Source organism: Bombina bombina, chromosome 1 (genome assembly GCF_027579735.1).
Source record: "Bombina bombina isolate aBomBom1 chromosome 1, aBomBom1.pri, whole genome shotgun sequence".
Taxonomy (NCBI): domain Eukaryota; kingdom Metazoa; phylum Chordata; class Amphibia; order Anura; family Bombinatoridae; genus Bombina; species Bombina bombina.
The window spans coordinates 849,489,065-849,504,109 of NC_069499.1; positions in this window are offsets into that span (position 1 = coordinate 849,489,065).

A 15,045-nucleotide genomic window follows, 5' to 3' on the forward strand; every position below is an offset into this window, starting at 1 on the left:
CGACATCACCGCCACCTACATAATGTTATTAACCCCTAATCTGCCTCCCTTAACATCGCCGCCACCTACATTACAGTTATTAACCATTAATCTGCTGCCCCTAACATCGTCGCCACCTAATACACTTATTAACCCCTAATCTGCCGCCCCCAACATCGCCGCCCCCTACCTTCACTTATTAACCCCTAATCTGCCTCCCCCAATGTCTCCGCCAATATACTAAAGTTATTAACCCCTAAACCTCTGGCCTCCAACATCACTAACACTAAATAGATATATTAACCCCTAAACCTAACCCTAACGTAACCCTAACGTAACCCTAAGCCTAAATCTAACCCTAACACCCCCTAACTTAAATATAATTAAAATAAAGCTAAAGAAACCTTATACTTATTACATAAAATTATTCCTATTTAAAACTAAATACAAACTTACCTGTAAAATAATACCTAAGCAAGCTACAATATAACTAATAGTTATATTGTATCTATCTTAGGTTTTATTTTTATTTCACAGGTAAGTTTGTATTTATTTTAACTAGGTAGGCTAGTTAGTAAATAGTTATTACCTATTTACTAACTACCTAGTTAAAATAAATACAAAGTTACCTGTAAAATAAAACCTAACCTGCCTTACACTAAAAACTAACATTACAATAAAATGAAATAAATTATTAAAATACAATTTTCTAAATTACAAAAACCCCCAACTAAATTACAAAAAATAAAAAACTAAATTATCAAAAATAAAAACGAATTACTCCTAATCTAATAGCCCTATCAAAATAAAAAGCCACCCCCCAACATAAAAAACCATAGTTTACACTAAACTGCCAATGGCCCTTAAAAGGGCCTTTTGTGGGGCATTGCCCCAAAGAAATCAGCTCTTTTACATTGCAATAAAAATACAAACAACCCCCCAGCAGTAAAATCCACCAATCAGCCAATAGGATTGAGCTCTCATTCTATTGGCTGATTGGAACAACCAATAGAATGAGAGCTCAATCCTATTGGCTGATTGGATCAGCCAATAGGATGAAAGCTCAATCCTATTGGCTGATTGCAACAGCCAATAGGATTGTTTCCCCTTTAATTCCTATTGACTGATAGAAATCTTTCAAACAGTAGGAATGTAAGGGACGTCATCTTGGATGGCGTCACTTAAAGGGAACTTTCAGTTGACGCCAACGACCGTAAGCAGAGGATGCTCTTCGCCAGATGTCTTGAAGATGGACCCGCTCCGTGCCGGATGGATGAAGATAGAAGATGCCGTCTGGATGAAGACTTCTTCTTGCTTGGATGAGGACTTTGCCAGCTGGATGAAGTTTGAAAAGGCCGCATGGATGAAGACTTCTTGCTGTTTGGATGAGGACTTCGACGGCTGGAGGAGGATGGATGTCCGGACTTTGATAACTGTAAGTGAATCGTTGGGGGTTAGTGTTAGGTTTTTTTTAAGGGTTTTTTGTGTGTTTTTTTTTTTAGGTTAGGGTTTGGGCAATGTAAAAAGAGCTAAATGTCCTCTTAAGGGCAATGCCCATACAAATGCCCTTTTCAGGACAATGGTTATCTTAGGTTTTTATTTGGGGGGGTTGGTTGGTTGGGTGGTGGGTTTTACTGTTGGGGGGTGTTTGTATTTTTATTTTACAGGTAAAAGAGCTGATGTTTTGGGGGGCAATGCCCCACAAAAGGCCCTTTTAAGGGCCATTGGCAGTTTAGTGTAGGCTATGTTTTTTTATTTTGGGGGGCTTTTTTATTTTGATAGGGCTATTAGATTAGGAGTAATTCCTTTTTATTTTTGATAATTTCTTTTTTTATTTTTTGTAATTTAGTGGGGTTTTTTTTGCAATTTAGAAAATTGTATTTTAATAATTTAATTCATTTTATTTGATTGTAATGTTAGGTTTTAGTGTAAGGCAGGTAAGGGTTTATTTTACAGTTTCTATTTATTTGTAAGTTTGTATTTATTTTAACTAGGTAGTAAGTACATAGTTAATAACTATTTACTAACTAGTCTTAAAATAAATACAAACTTACCTGTGAAATAAAAATAAAACCTAAGCTAGATTTAATATAACTATAAGTAATATTGTAGCTAGCTTAGGTTTTATTTTACAGGTAAGTATGTATTTAGATTTAAATAGGAATTATTTAGGTAATAAATGTAAGGCTTATTTAGCTTTATTTAAATTATATTTAAGTTAGGGGGTGTCAGGGTTAGGGTTACGTTAGGTGTTAATATATTTATGTAGAGTTAGTGATGTGGGAGGTCAGGTGTTTAGGGGTTAATCATTTATTATAGTATATTTTGTTGTGGGGGCTTGCGGTTTAGTGGTTAATAGGTTTATTATTGCGGCGGTGTGGGTGGACGGCAGATTAGGGGTTAATAATCTTTAAATAGTGTTTGCGATGCGGGAGGGCCTCGGTTTAGGGGTGAATAGGTAGTTTATGGGTGTTAGTGTACTTTTTAACACTTTAGTTATGAGTTTTATGCTACAGCTTTGTAACATAAAACTCATAACTACTGACTTTAGATGGCGGTGCGGATCTTGTCAGTATAGGGTGTACGGCTCACTTTTTGGCCTCTCAGGCAAACTCGTAATACTGGCACTATGGGAGTCCCATTGAAAAAGGACTTTTAAAAAAAAAAACGGTACTGACGTTGCATGACAGCCAAAAAGGTGTGCGGTACACCTATACCTACAAGAGTAAAAAAAAAAGAGTAAAAAATGTGCACAACGTGTAAAATATACCCACGTAACTTGTCTGCTGCGCCAGGTATGTATGTGATCGCTAGATTAGACTAAAAATTGGCGATGACGGTTTTTGCCCACGTCGCCAAGTATGTGATTGAGCCCCATATGTTACATACCCTCCTTATCCAAACTTCTAGCTTCCAGATACAGGAAAATAATATATATTACTTATAGTTTGCTTCATTTGCAAAAGTGAGCTAGTATATATTATTATTGCTGTATCTGCAAAAAAAACAAGGTTGGATTACTGTTGTGAAATGAATATATCAGTTTTCGCTATATTATTTGTTTGCAATTAGTTGATAAACATTATTTGCTTCTGTTTTTATTAATCAAGCAATTGCATAGTTGCATATGTTCTGCTATTTTGATTGTTAGCATTAAAAACTGTGTAAATGCATAATCTCTTTGCTCTGAAATAAAATTATTTAGTTACAACCCTGGAACAAAACAAGTGGGCATAGCTGGTAGTTTAATATTAAAATCTGATAATCATATGTATAAACAATATCCATAAGCTATTAGAGAATGTTAGCAACAGCTATTTATATAGTTGTATACAATGGGGCCGATTTATTAACAGTCAGACGGACATGATCCGCTGTAGCCTATCATGTCCGCCCGACATCGCTGAATGTTGACAGCATACGCTGTCTGCATTTAACATTGCACAAGCAGTTCTGGTGAAATGCTTGTGCAATGCCGCCCCCTGCAGATTTGCGGCCTATCGGCCGCTAGCAGAGGGTGTCAATCAACCCGATTGTATGAGATCAGGCGGATTGATGTCTGCCTCCTCAGAAGAGGCATACGAGTTAAGGAGCAGCGGTCTAAGACGGCTGCTTCTTATCTCCTGTTTCCGGCAAGCCTGAAGGCTCGCGCGGAAAAAGGGGCATTCAGGGCCATTTGACCCTTAATAAATCGGCCCCTATATGTTGGCCACTAGAGGACATATAGCATAAATAAAACACCATCTTAAACTGCAAAAACATACCAGAATATATACAAATGAAAAAAAAATTTGGAAATTGTAATAAATGAAAATAACACAACATTATGTTCTAATTTGCTTCCTTTTACTGTAAAATACCTCTAAAAATTGTACTTGTGCCATGTCGCCTAGCCTAGAGAGAGATGAGTGAAGGGAGAGTATATACAGTATATATATATATATATATATATATATATATATATATATATATATATATATATATATATATATATATATATATAGTAGATAAATGATTCAAAGCACTCTCTGGACTTCTGACAACAAAGACAAAATTTATTGTGATAGTGACGTTTCGGGACCAGACCTGTCCCTTCTTCTGACAGTCAAACACTGCAAAACTCAAACTTAAATAGACCATACAGACCCTCCCCTATATTGCTACCAATCACAGGTAAGCGTGTGCAAAAGTAAAAACCACACCAACAATAAGGTGTGGACAAGTGATAGTGTATCATGTGTAATTATGAAAGTGTATACCATAGAAACAACTAAAAGATCATTATAAGTATAATCCTCGTGTATCCTCATAACCATTGATCATAATAATTGAATTATAAAATCAAATTAGTACAAATTAAGTGCAAATTTGCATACTACATATTAAAGATTCACCCCTTCAAAGTGCTCAAAATGGATTCAACCACTATTCAGTGGAACCACCCCTCTTCATTGATAGGTGAAAATCTACAATCACCATTCAACTATATACTACGTTTATATGTATCATCAAAACAAAAGACCAAGCTATTGTTTTGCTGTACCTTCACAGCACCTAAATGTGAGGAGTCACTAAACACCAAACACAAAACGATTTCTATAAAAGCACTTTATACCTGCTTACGATCACATCGTAATCCAATGCTGCTGTCATAACACTCCTTGACACACCTCCTCCTCTCATAGGTGTAAATCTACAACCACCATTCACCTGTATACTACGTTTATTTGGATCATCAAAACAAAAAGCCAAGCTATTTTTTTGCTGTACCTTAACAGCACCTAAATGTGAGGTATCACTAAACAGAAAACACAAGACGATTTCTATAAAAGCACTTTATACCTGCTTGCGATCATATCGTAACCAAATGCTGCTGTCATAACACTACTAGACACACCTCCTACTCTCATAGGTCAGGAATACACACCCCTCTCTACCTCATTACATGATGGAAAATAGACAAACAGACTAAAGCTGATAGTTCCTTATTTGTTCAAATAGCCAGAACACAAGGAGCGCACCGATTACAAGTCACCTCTTTCCCACATAATACAAGTGTGCCCTGTGTAATCTGATCGCAACTCGGGTCAGTCGTCCACGAGCACATCCCTCCAGATCGCATAGGTCAAATGTTATCATCTGAGCTAGAGATCAAGTGCACTCTAGTAGCGCATATCCCATAGAATATTCATTACAATACAGGCCGTACGGTCAGATCGCAGCCAAAGGCAACTGTCATCCTGACAATTGCGGCCACACCCCTCACGTTCTCATAGGTCAATAGCCATCATCGCAAGCCTCACTGTCGTCAAACCAAAACAAACAAACCCTCAACAGATCAAATCCCTAGGTTATTACTCAAAACCACACATTAAGTGCTTGTATAACATATATGTAATCATAATATGAGCTGTCATCACCAACCCATATTTTACATATTAGCTACAACTACAGAGATCTGAAGTACAAAGTGACATAATTTCCTTATTAACTACAACCAAACACACACACTTGTGTATGTATATTCTAAAATACCCAAACCTTTATAGTCTAAAAAGAATCTCATCATTAAAACAGTGATAAGTAATATCAAACAGATATTAAAGCGCCACCAAAAATTATATATAAAGTAAGAGATATAAGCACCTAAAAATTACCTAAAAATTACCCGCACCTAGCAATTAAGCGGAATATGAGACCACAGGCAAGCCACTATATAGCACATGGAAATCCATTATCAAATGGATGTTCCAGGCCAAGAGACGACTAAAAAACATATGTGATCATCAAGCCTAAGAGAAGCCATTAATGTGAAGGATCAAGCCATCAATACATAAGTAGACCAATACATAAGTAAACACAATTGAGCACTTAAAGAGAGTGAATCTAATATATCAACTGATCAGGCTCTGCACAATATAAAAGTGTGAACAAAAGTGGTGTAGTGAAAATATTCAGTGTTACATAGTGAAATGAAAGATAGGAAAAACAAATATTACACATACAAAATTAAAATTAAGAATTAAAATGAAAGCACAGTTGTCTACTGTAAACTGCCTAAACAATGGGATAAACCATGCATACATGGCCCCAATTGCTGTTAATAGACTAAATGGATGAAGCTAAATATAATTAAATAAGAGGCAACAAATGACTAGGACATTATTTTCACTCCTCAACATATATACAATGGATCAGGACTCTCATTTGGTGATTGGATCCATTAGCCCAAGAATGCTTGCCAACCAGATTGTATATTGAGGCCTCTGGGCACCAATGTTCCCAATTCATGAATCCAACGAGCCTCCTTTTTGGAGCAGAATCTTCGCTCTATTACCTCCCCGTCTTAGTGGTGGCACATGATCGATCAGGCGGAACCTGAGATCAGTGACTGAGTGGTTACTATCAAGAAAATGTCGTGCCACAGGTTGTCCAGATTTTCCGCTGTCAAGTGCAGCTCTAATACTTGAACGGTGATTCGCCATTCGAGTTCTGGCATCATCAGTAGATTTCCCAATATAAAATTTCCCACATGGGCAATTGAGGAGGTATATAATATGTGTTGTGGTACATGTTAGGAACCAGTTGATCTTGTACTTTTTCTTTTTTTCGGGGTGTTGAAACACATTTCCAGTATGCATACTGTTACATGTGACGCAACTCAAACATTTGAAGCACCCATTTTTCTTCTTAAGCCATGATTGCTTTTCCATAATAGGGGAAATATCCGTTTTCATAAGGCGGTCTCGTAAACTTCGCCCTCTTTTGTAAGATAATCTTGGTGCCCTCCACTGCTTGAATGGTAAGTTACTATCTGTTTCAATAATCTTCCACTCATCTTTAATAGCTCTCAGGATCAGATACTGATCAGGTGAATAAGTTGTGACGAAGGTCATTCATTTTTCAGCCTCACTCCTAGTGGCCTTAACCTCCATCTGGTTGGTACTTTCACAGATGGCTAGGAGTTCTTTCTTCTTATATCCTCTTTGTGTGAATCTCTCCGTCATCTCTGTCAGCTGGAGACGACATAAATCCCCATCAGTATTATTTCTCCTGACCCTCTGATATTGGGCTTTAGGTATGTTCTTGATGAGTGAGGGTTGGTGACAGCTTCTCGCATGTAGTACAGTATTCCGATCCGTACTTTTTCTGTACAGTGTAGTTCCAAGTGCACCGTTCTTCTTGAATACTCTTACGTCCAAATAATCGACAGTATCCTTACTGGCCACATATTGAAACCTGATGGTACTTTCCATGGTATTAAGTGTTTGTATCCATTGGCTCAAAGATTCTTCGTCCCCTCTCCAGACAAGGAACAAATCGTCTATATATCTACAATAAAAGTAAATTGCTGGATTCTCATAGACGTTCATCAAAGTTGTTTCATATTCCTCCATAAATAGATTCGCCAGCGATGGGGCCACATTCGATCCCATCGCTGTACCTGCAATTTGTAGGTAAAAGATGTTGTTGAATCTAAAGTAGTTCTTTTCTAGGCACATAGAAAGGAGGTCAATCAGGATATGCTCTGGTGGGCCAACATAGGGCATTCGCCTTAAAGCTTTTGCTACTGCTGTTATTCCTGCGGAGTGGGGAATGACCGTATATAAACTTGAGACATCCATGGTAACAAGTAGATCAGTTTCACTAATGTCTTTCAAAGAGATGATATTTTGTATGAATGTTGTAGAATCCTGAGTAAAGGATCTCATTCTTCTCACTAAAGGTTGTAGGAAATGATCCACAAAAATAGCCAGAGATTGTAGAAGGGACCCCCTTGCGGACACGATGGGTCTCCCAGGGGGGTGTACAGGATCTTTATGGATCTTGGGGAGTATATACATGATGGGTATAATCGGAAAGTCCCTTCGTAAGAATCTTGCTTCCTGTTCTGTAATCGACCCCTCTTGCGTCCATATCATAATCTTATTATCAATCTCACGTTTCAAAGCTAATGTCGGATCTCTATCAAGCTTCTTATATGTTGTTTCATCCGAAAGTTGGCGAATAACCTCATCCTTATAGTCAGTTGTATTCATTATTACGACCGCCCCACCTTTATCGGCCGGGCGAATCATAATGGTAGGATCATCTCCCAAGGTCTTCAAAGCCACCCTCTCCTCCTTGGAGAGATTATCGAAATGTCTGGATGTGCTCCTTGTTTCTTCTGTCAAATTCATAAGATATTTGGTATAGGTGGTAATTGATGCATTGTTGGAGTTTGGATCAAAAGAACCGGCGGTTCTAAAGTGATGATTGCTCTCACTTGTGGTGCCAAAATGTTCCTTTAGGCGTAATAGTCTGCCAAATTTTTGAATGTCCACCAATGTGTTAAATGTATCCATCTTGGTGTATGGCACAAAGGAGAGTCCCTTATTCAATAATGACACTTCACCTACAGTTAACTCCCTGGAGCTAATATTAAAGACATTATTAATTATCTCCTCCGAGTGGACGGCCGGCGGGATATGCCCCCCCCTTCTCGTGTGCGGCCTGGGCCTCTTCCTAAAAAACAAGACGATGTCTGGGAATATGGGGCTAATGGGGGCCTGGTCGATACTTCTTCACGTGGGTGTTCCCACTGTTGTTGCCCACGGGATCTGGTAGTAATACCGGTAGAGATAGGTGTTCCAGTGTCACTTTCACTTTCTAATTCAGCACTGTCACCCGAGCTTGTATCAACCGTATTAAGGTTTCTTTTAGTATGACGTCTTTCCCGTCTGGGTCTAAATAGCTTCCTCTCCTCGGGTGCCAGCATCCAACGATAGACACTTTTGTGTGTATAATCAAGATTTACAGTTTGTAATTTGCGGTTTTTAAAGGCTATTAGTTCTTGTTTGTATAGTTTCACTTGTGTTGTAAGCTTATTAAGCCAATCGCAGGTATTATCAGTTCTTAATCTTACTGCTTGATCATTCTCAAATGCCCTTATTTCAACTCTTACTTCGGCTAATAGTTTTCCAGCCTCCCGGATCACCAGAAGCATGAGGTCAAATGAGCATTTATTAAGTATTTTGCTCCAGTTAATACAAAACTCTGGGTTTGATCTACCGATTGTAGGCACATTCCTGATTCTGAAGCCTCTGGGTATCATTCGTTTTTTATGATACTCGGATAGATACGTCCCATGTAAGTTCAGGTCTATTTCTCTCTGTTTGAGTTTGGCCCAGGTGTTGTATAGTGACTGATTGGACTCCTCCACTTGTTGTTCTTCAATTGAGCCAAATCTGATGAGATCAGCGTCCTCATCTGTAAACATCAGTATATCTTCTTCTTTTTCCTTTCCACAGGCACCTAGTGCAATTGTATTGTCCTCAGTCTGTGTTAATGCCTCATTCGCCTCCATTTTGTAAACAGTTCAGTAGACACAAAAAAAGAAGAATAAGGGAAGTTGCTGAATAGGCAAAGCTCAGCCTTGATGTGGGTGCATTATACCATGGGGTATTAAATATAGCAAAATTCAGTATCTGCACTCTCACCAAATCTCCACAACTGCCAGGGTGCTCTCAGGAGTATGTAGTAGATAAATGATTCAAAGCACTCTCTGGACTTCTGACAACAAAGACAAAATTTATTGTGATAGTGACGTTTCGGGACCAGACCTGTCCCTTCTTCTGACAGTCAAACACTGCAAAACTCAAACTTAAATAGACCATACAGACCCTCCCCTATATTGCTACCAATCACAGGTAAGCGTGTGCAAAAGTAAAAACCACACCAACAATAAGGTGTGGACAAGTGATAGTGTATCATGTGTAATTATGAAAGTGTATACCATAGAAACAACTAAAAGATCATTATAAGTATAATCCTCGTGTATCCTCATAACCATTGATCATAATAATTGAATTATAAAATCAAATTAGTACAAATTAAGTGCAAATTTGCATACTACATATTAAAGATTCACCCCTTCAAAGTGCTCAAAATGGATTCAACCACTATTCAGTGGAACCACCCCTCTTCATTGATAGGTGAAAATCTACAATCACCATTCAACTATATACTACGTTTATATGTATCATCAAAACAAAAGACCAAGCTATTGTTTTGCTGTACCTTCACAGCACCTAAATGTGAGGAGTCACTAAACACCAAACACAAAACGATTTCTATAAAAGCACTTTATACCTGCTTACGATCACATCGTAATCCAATGCTGCTGTCATAACACTCCTTGACACACCTCCTCCTCTCATAGGTGTAAATCTACAACCACCATTCACCTGTATACTACGTTTATTTGGATCATCAAAACAAAAAGCCAAGCTATTTTTTTGCTGTACCTTAACAGCACCTAAATGTGAGGTATCACTAAACAGAAAACACAAGACGATTTCTATAAAAGCACTTTATACCTGCTTGCGATCATATCGTAACCAAATGCTGCTGTCATAACACTACTAGACACACCTCCTACTCTCATAGGTCAGGAATACACACCCCTCTCTACCTCATTACATGATGGAAAATAGACAAACAGACTAAAGCTGATAGTTCCTTATTTGTTCAAATAGCCAGAACACAAGGAGCGCACCGATTACAAGTCACCTCTTTCCCACATAATACAAGTGTGCCCTGTGTAATCTGATCGCAACTCGGGTCAGTCGTCCACGAGCACATCCCTCCAGATCGCATAGGTCAAATGTTATCATCTGAGCTAGAGATCAAGTGCACTCTAGTAGCGCATATCCCATAGAATATTCATTACAATACAGGCCGTACGGTCAGATCGCAGCCAAAGGCAACTGTCATCCTGACAATTGCGGCCACACCCCTCACGTTCTCATAGGTCAATAGCCATCATCGCAAGCCTCACTGTCGTCAAACCAAAACAAACAAACCCTCAACAGATCAAATCCCTAGGTTATTACTCAAAACCACACATTAAGTGCTTGTATAACATATATGTAATCATAATATGAGCTGTCATCACCAACCCATATTTTACATATTAGCTACAACTACAGAGATCTGAAGTACAAAGTGACATAATTTCCTTATTAACTACAACCAAACACACACACTTGTGTATGTATATTCTAAAATACCCAAACCTTTATAGTCTAAAAAGAATCTCATCATTAAAACAGTGATAAGTAATATCAAACAGATATTAAAGCGCCACCAAAAATTATATATAAAGTAAGAGATATAAGCACCTAAAAATTACCTAAAAATTACCCGCACCTAGCAATTAAGCGGAATATGAGACCACAGGCAAGCCACTATATAGCACATGGAAATCCATTATCAAATGGATGTTCCAGGCCAAGAGACGACTAAAAAACATATGTGATCATCAAGCCTAAGAGAAGCCATTAATGTGAAGGATCAAGCCATCAATACATAAGTAGACCAATACATAAGTAAACACAATTGAGCACTTAAAGAGAGTGAATCTAATATATCAACTGATCAGGCTCTGCACAATATAAAAGTGTGAACAAAAGTGGTGTAGTGAAAATATTCAGTGTTACATAGTGAAATGAAAGATAGGAAAAACAAATATTACACATACAAAATTAAAATTAAGAATTAAAATGAAAGCACAGTTGTCTACTGTAAACTGCCTAAACAATGGGATAAACCATGCATACATGGCCCCAATTGCTGTTAATAGACTAAATGGATGAAGCTAAATATAATTAAATAAGAGGCAACAAATGACTAGGACATTATTTTCACTCCTCAACATATATACAATGGATCAGGACTCTCATTTGGTGATTGGATCCATTAGCCCAAGAATGCTTGCCAACCAGATTGTATATTGAGGCCTCTGGGCACCAATGTTCCCAATTCATGAATCCAACGAGCCTCCTTTTGGAGCAGAATCTTCGCTCTATTACCTCCCCGTCTTAGTGGTGGCACATGATCGATCAGGCGGAACCTGAGATCAGTGACTGAGTGGTTACTATCAAGAAAATGTCGTGCCACAGGTTGTCCAGATTTTCCGCTGTCAAGTGCAGCTCTAATACTTGAACGGTGATTCGCCATTCGAGTTCTGGCATCATCAGTAGATTTCCCAATATAAAATTTCCCACATGGGCAATTGAGGAGGTATATAATATGTGTTGTGGTACATGTTAGGAACCAGTTGATCTTGTACTTTTTCTTTTTTTCGGGGTGTTGAAACACATTTCCAGTATGCATACTGTTACATGTGACGCAACTCAAACATTTGAAGCACCCATTTTTCTTCTTAAGCCATGATTGCTTTTCCATAATAGGGGAAATATCCGTTTTCATAAGGCGGTCTCGTAAACTTCGCCCTCTTTTGTAAGATAATCTTGGTGCCCTCCACTGCTTGAATGGTAAGTTACTATCTGTTTCAATAATCTTCCACTCATCTTTAATAGCTCTCAGGATCAGATACTGATCAGGTGAATAAGTTGTGACGAAGGTCATTCGTTTTTCAGCCTCACTCCTAGTGGCCTTAACCTCCATCTGGTTGGTACTTTCACAGATGGCTAGGAGTTCTTTCTTCTTATATCCTCTTTGTGTGAATCTCTCCGTCATCTCTGTCAGCTGGAGACGACATAAATCCCCATCAGTATTATTTCTCCTGACCCTCTGATATTGGGCTTTAGGTATGTTCTTGATGAGTGAGGGTTGGTGACAGCTTCTCGCATGTAGTACAGTATTCCGATCCGTACTTTTTCTGTACAGTGTAGTTCCAAGTGCACCGTTCTTCTTGAATACTCTTACGTCCAAATAATCGACAGTATCCTTACTGGCCACATATTGAAACCTGATGGTACTTTCCATGGTATTAAGTGTTTGTATCCATTGGCTCAAAGATTCTTCGTCCCCTCTCCAGACAAGGAACAAATCGTCTATATATCTACAATAAAAGTAAATTGCTGGATTCTCATAGACGTTCATCAAAGTTGTTTCATATTCCTCCATAAATAGATTCGCCAGCGATGGGGCCACATTCGATCCCATCGCTGTACCTGCAATTTGTAGGTAAAAGATGTTGTTGAATCTAAAGTAGTTCTTTTCTAGGCACATAGAAAGGAGGTCAATCAGGATATGCTCTGGTGGGCCAACATAGGGCATTCGCCTTAAAGCTTTTGCTACTGCTGTTATTCCTGCGGAGTGGGGAATGACCGTATATAAACTTGAGACATCCATGGTAACAAGTAGATCAGTTTCACTAATGTCTTTCAAAGAGATGATATTTTGTATGAATGTTGTAGAATCCTGAGTAAAGGATCTCATTCTTCTCACTAAAGGTTGTAGGAAATGATCCACAAAAATAGCCAGAGATTGTAGAAGGGACCCCCTTGCGGACACGATGGGTCTCCCAGGGGGGTGTACAGGATCTTTATGGATCTTGGGGAGTATATACATGATGGGTATAATCGGAAAGTCCCTTCGTAAGAATCTTGCTTCCTGTTCTGTAATCGACCCCTCTTGCGTCCATATCATAATCTTATTATCAATCTCACGTTTCAAAGCTAATGTCGGATCTCTATCAAGCTTCTTATATGTTGTTTCATCCGAAAGTTGGCGAATAACCTCATCCTTATAGTCAGTTGTATTCATTATTACGACCGCCCCACCTTTATCGGCCGGGCGAATCATAATGGTAGGATCATCTCCCAAGGTCTTCAAAGCCACCCTCTCCTCCTTGGAGAGATTATCGAAATGTCTGGATGTGCTCCTTGTTTCTTCTGTCAAATTCATAAGATATTTGGTATAGGTGGTAATTGATGCATTGTTGGAGTTTGGATCAAAAGAACCGGCGGTTCTAAAGTGATGATTGCTCTCACTTGTGGTGCCAAAATGTTCCTTTAGGCGTAATAGTCTGCCAAATTTTTGAATGTCCACCAATGTGTTAAATGTATCCATCTTGGTGTATGGCACAAAGGAGAGTCCCTTATTCAATAATGACACTTCACCTACAGTTAACTCCCTGGAGCTAATATTAAAGACATTATTAATTATCTCCTCCGAGTGGACGGCCGGCGGGATATGCCCCCCCCTTCTCGTGTGCGGCCTGGGCCTCTTCCTAAAAAACAAGACGATGTCTGGGAATATGGGGCTAATGGGGGCCTGGTCGATACTTCTTCACGTGGGTGTTCCCACTGTTGTTGCCCACGGGATCTGGTAGTAATACCGGTAGAGATAGGTGTTCCAGTGTCACTTTCACTTTCTAATTCAGCACTGTCACCCGAGCTTGTATCAACCGTATTAAGGTTTCTTTTAGTATGACGTCTTTCCCGTCTGGGTCTAAATAGCTTCCTCTCCTCGGGTGCCAGCATCCAACGATAGACACTTTTGTGTGTATAATCAAGATTTACAGTTTGTAATTTGCGGTTTTTAAAGGCTATTAGTTCTTGTTTGTATAGTTTCACTTGTGTTGTAAGCTTATTAAGCCAATCGCAGGTATTATCAGTTCTTAATCTTACTGCTTGATCATTCTCAAATGCCCTTATTTCAACTCTTACTTCGGCTAATAGTTTTCCAGCCTCCCGGATCACCAGAAGCATGAGGTCAAATGAGCATTTATTAAGTATTTTGCTCCAGTTAATACAAAACTCTGGGTTTGATCTACCGATTGTAGGCACATTCCTGATTCTGAAGCCTCTGGGTATCATTCGTTTTTTATGATACTCGGATAGATACGTCCCATGTAAGTTCAGGTCTATTTCTCTCTGTTTGAGTTTGGCCCAGGTGTTGTATAGTGACTGATTGGACTCCTCCACTTGTTGTTCTTCAATTGAGCCGAATCTGATGAGATCAGCGTCCTCATCTGTAAACATCAGTATATCTTCTTCTTTTTCCTTTCCACAGGCACCTAGTGCAATTGTATTGTCCTCAGTCTGTGTTAATGCCTCATTCGCCTCCATTTTGTAAACAGTTCAGTAGACACAAAAAAAGAAGAATAAGGGAAGTTGCTGAATAGGCAAAGCTCAGCCTTGATGTGGGTGCATTATACCATGGGGTATTAAATATAGCAAAATTCAGTATCTGCACTCTCACCAAATCTCCACAACTGCCAGGGTGCTCTCAGGAGTATGTAGTAGATAAATGATTCAAAGCACTCTCTGGACT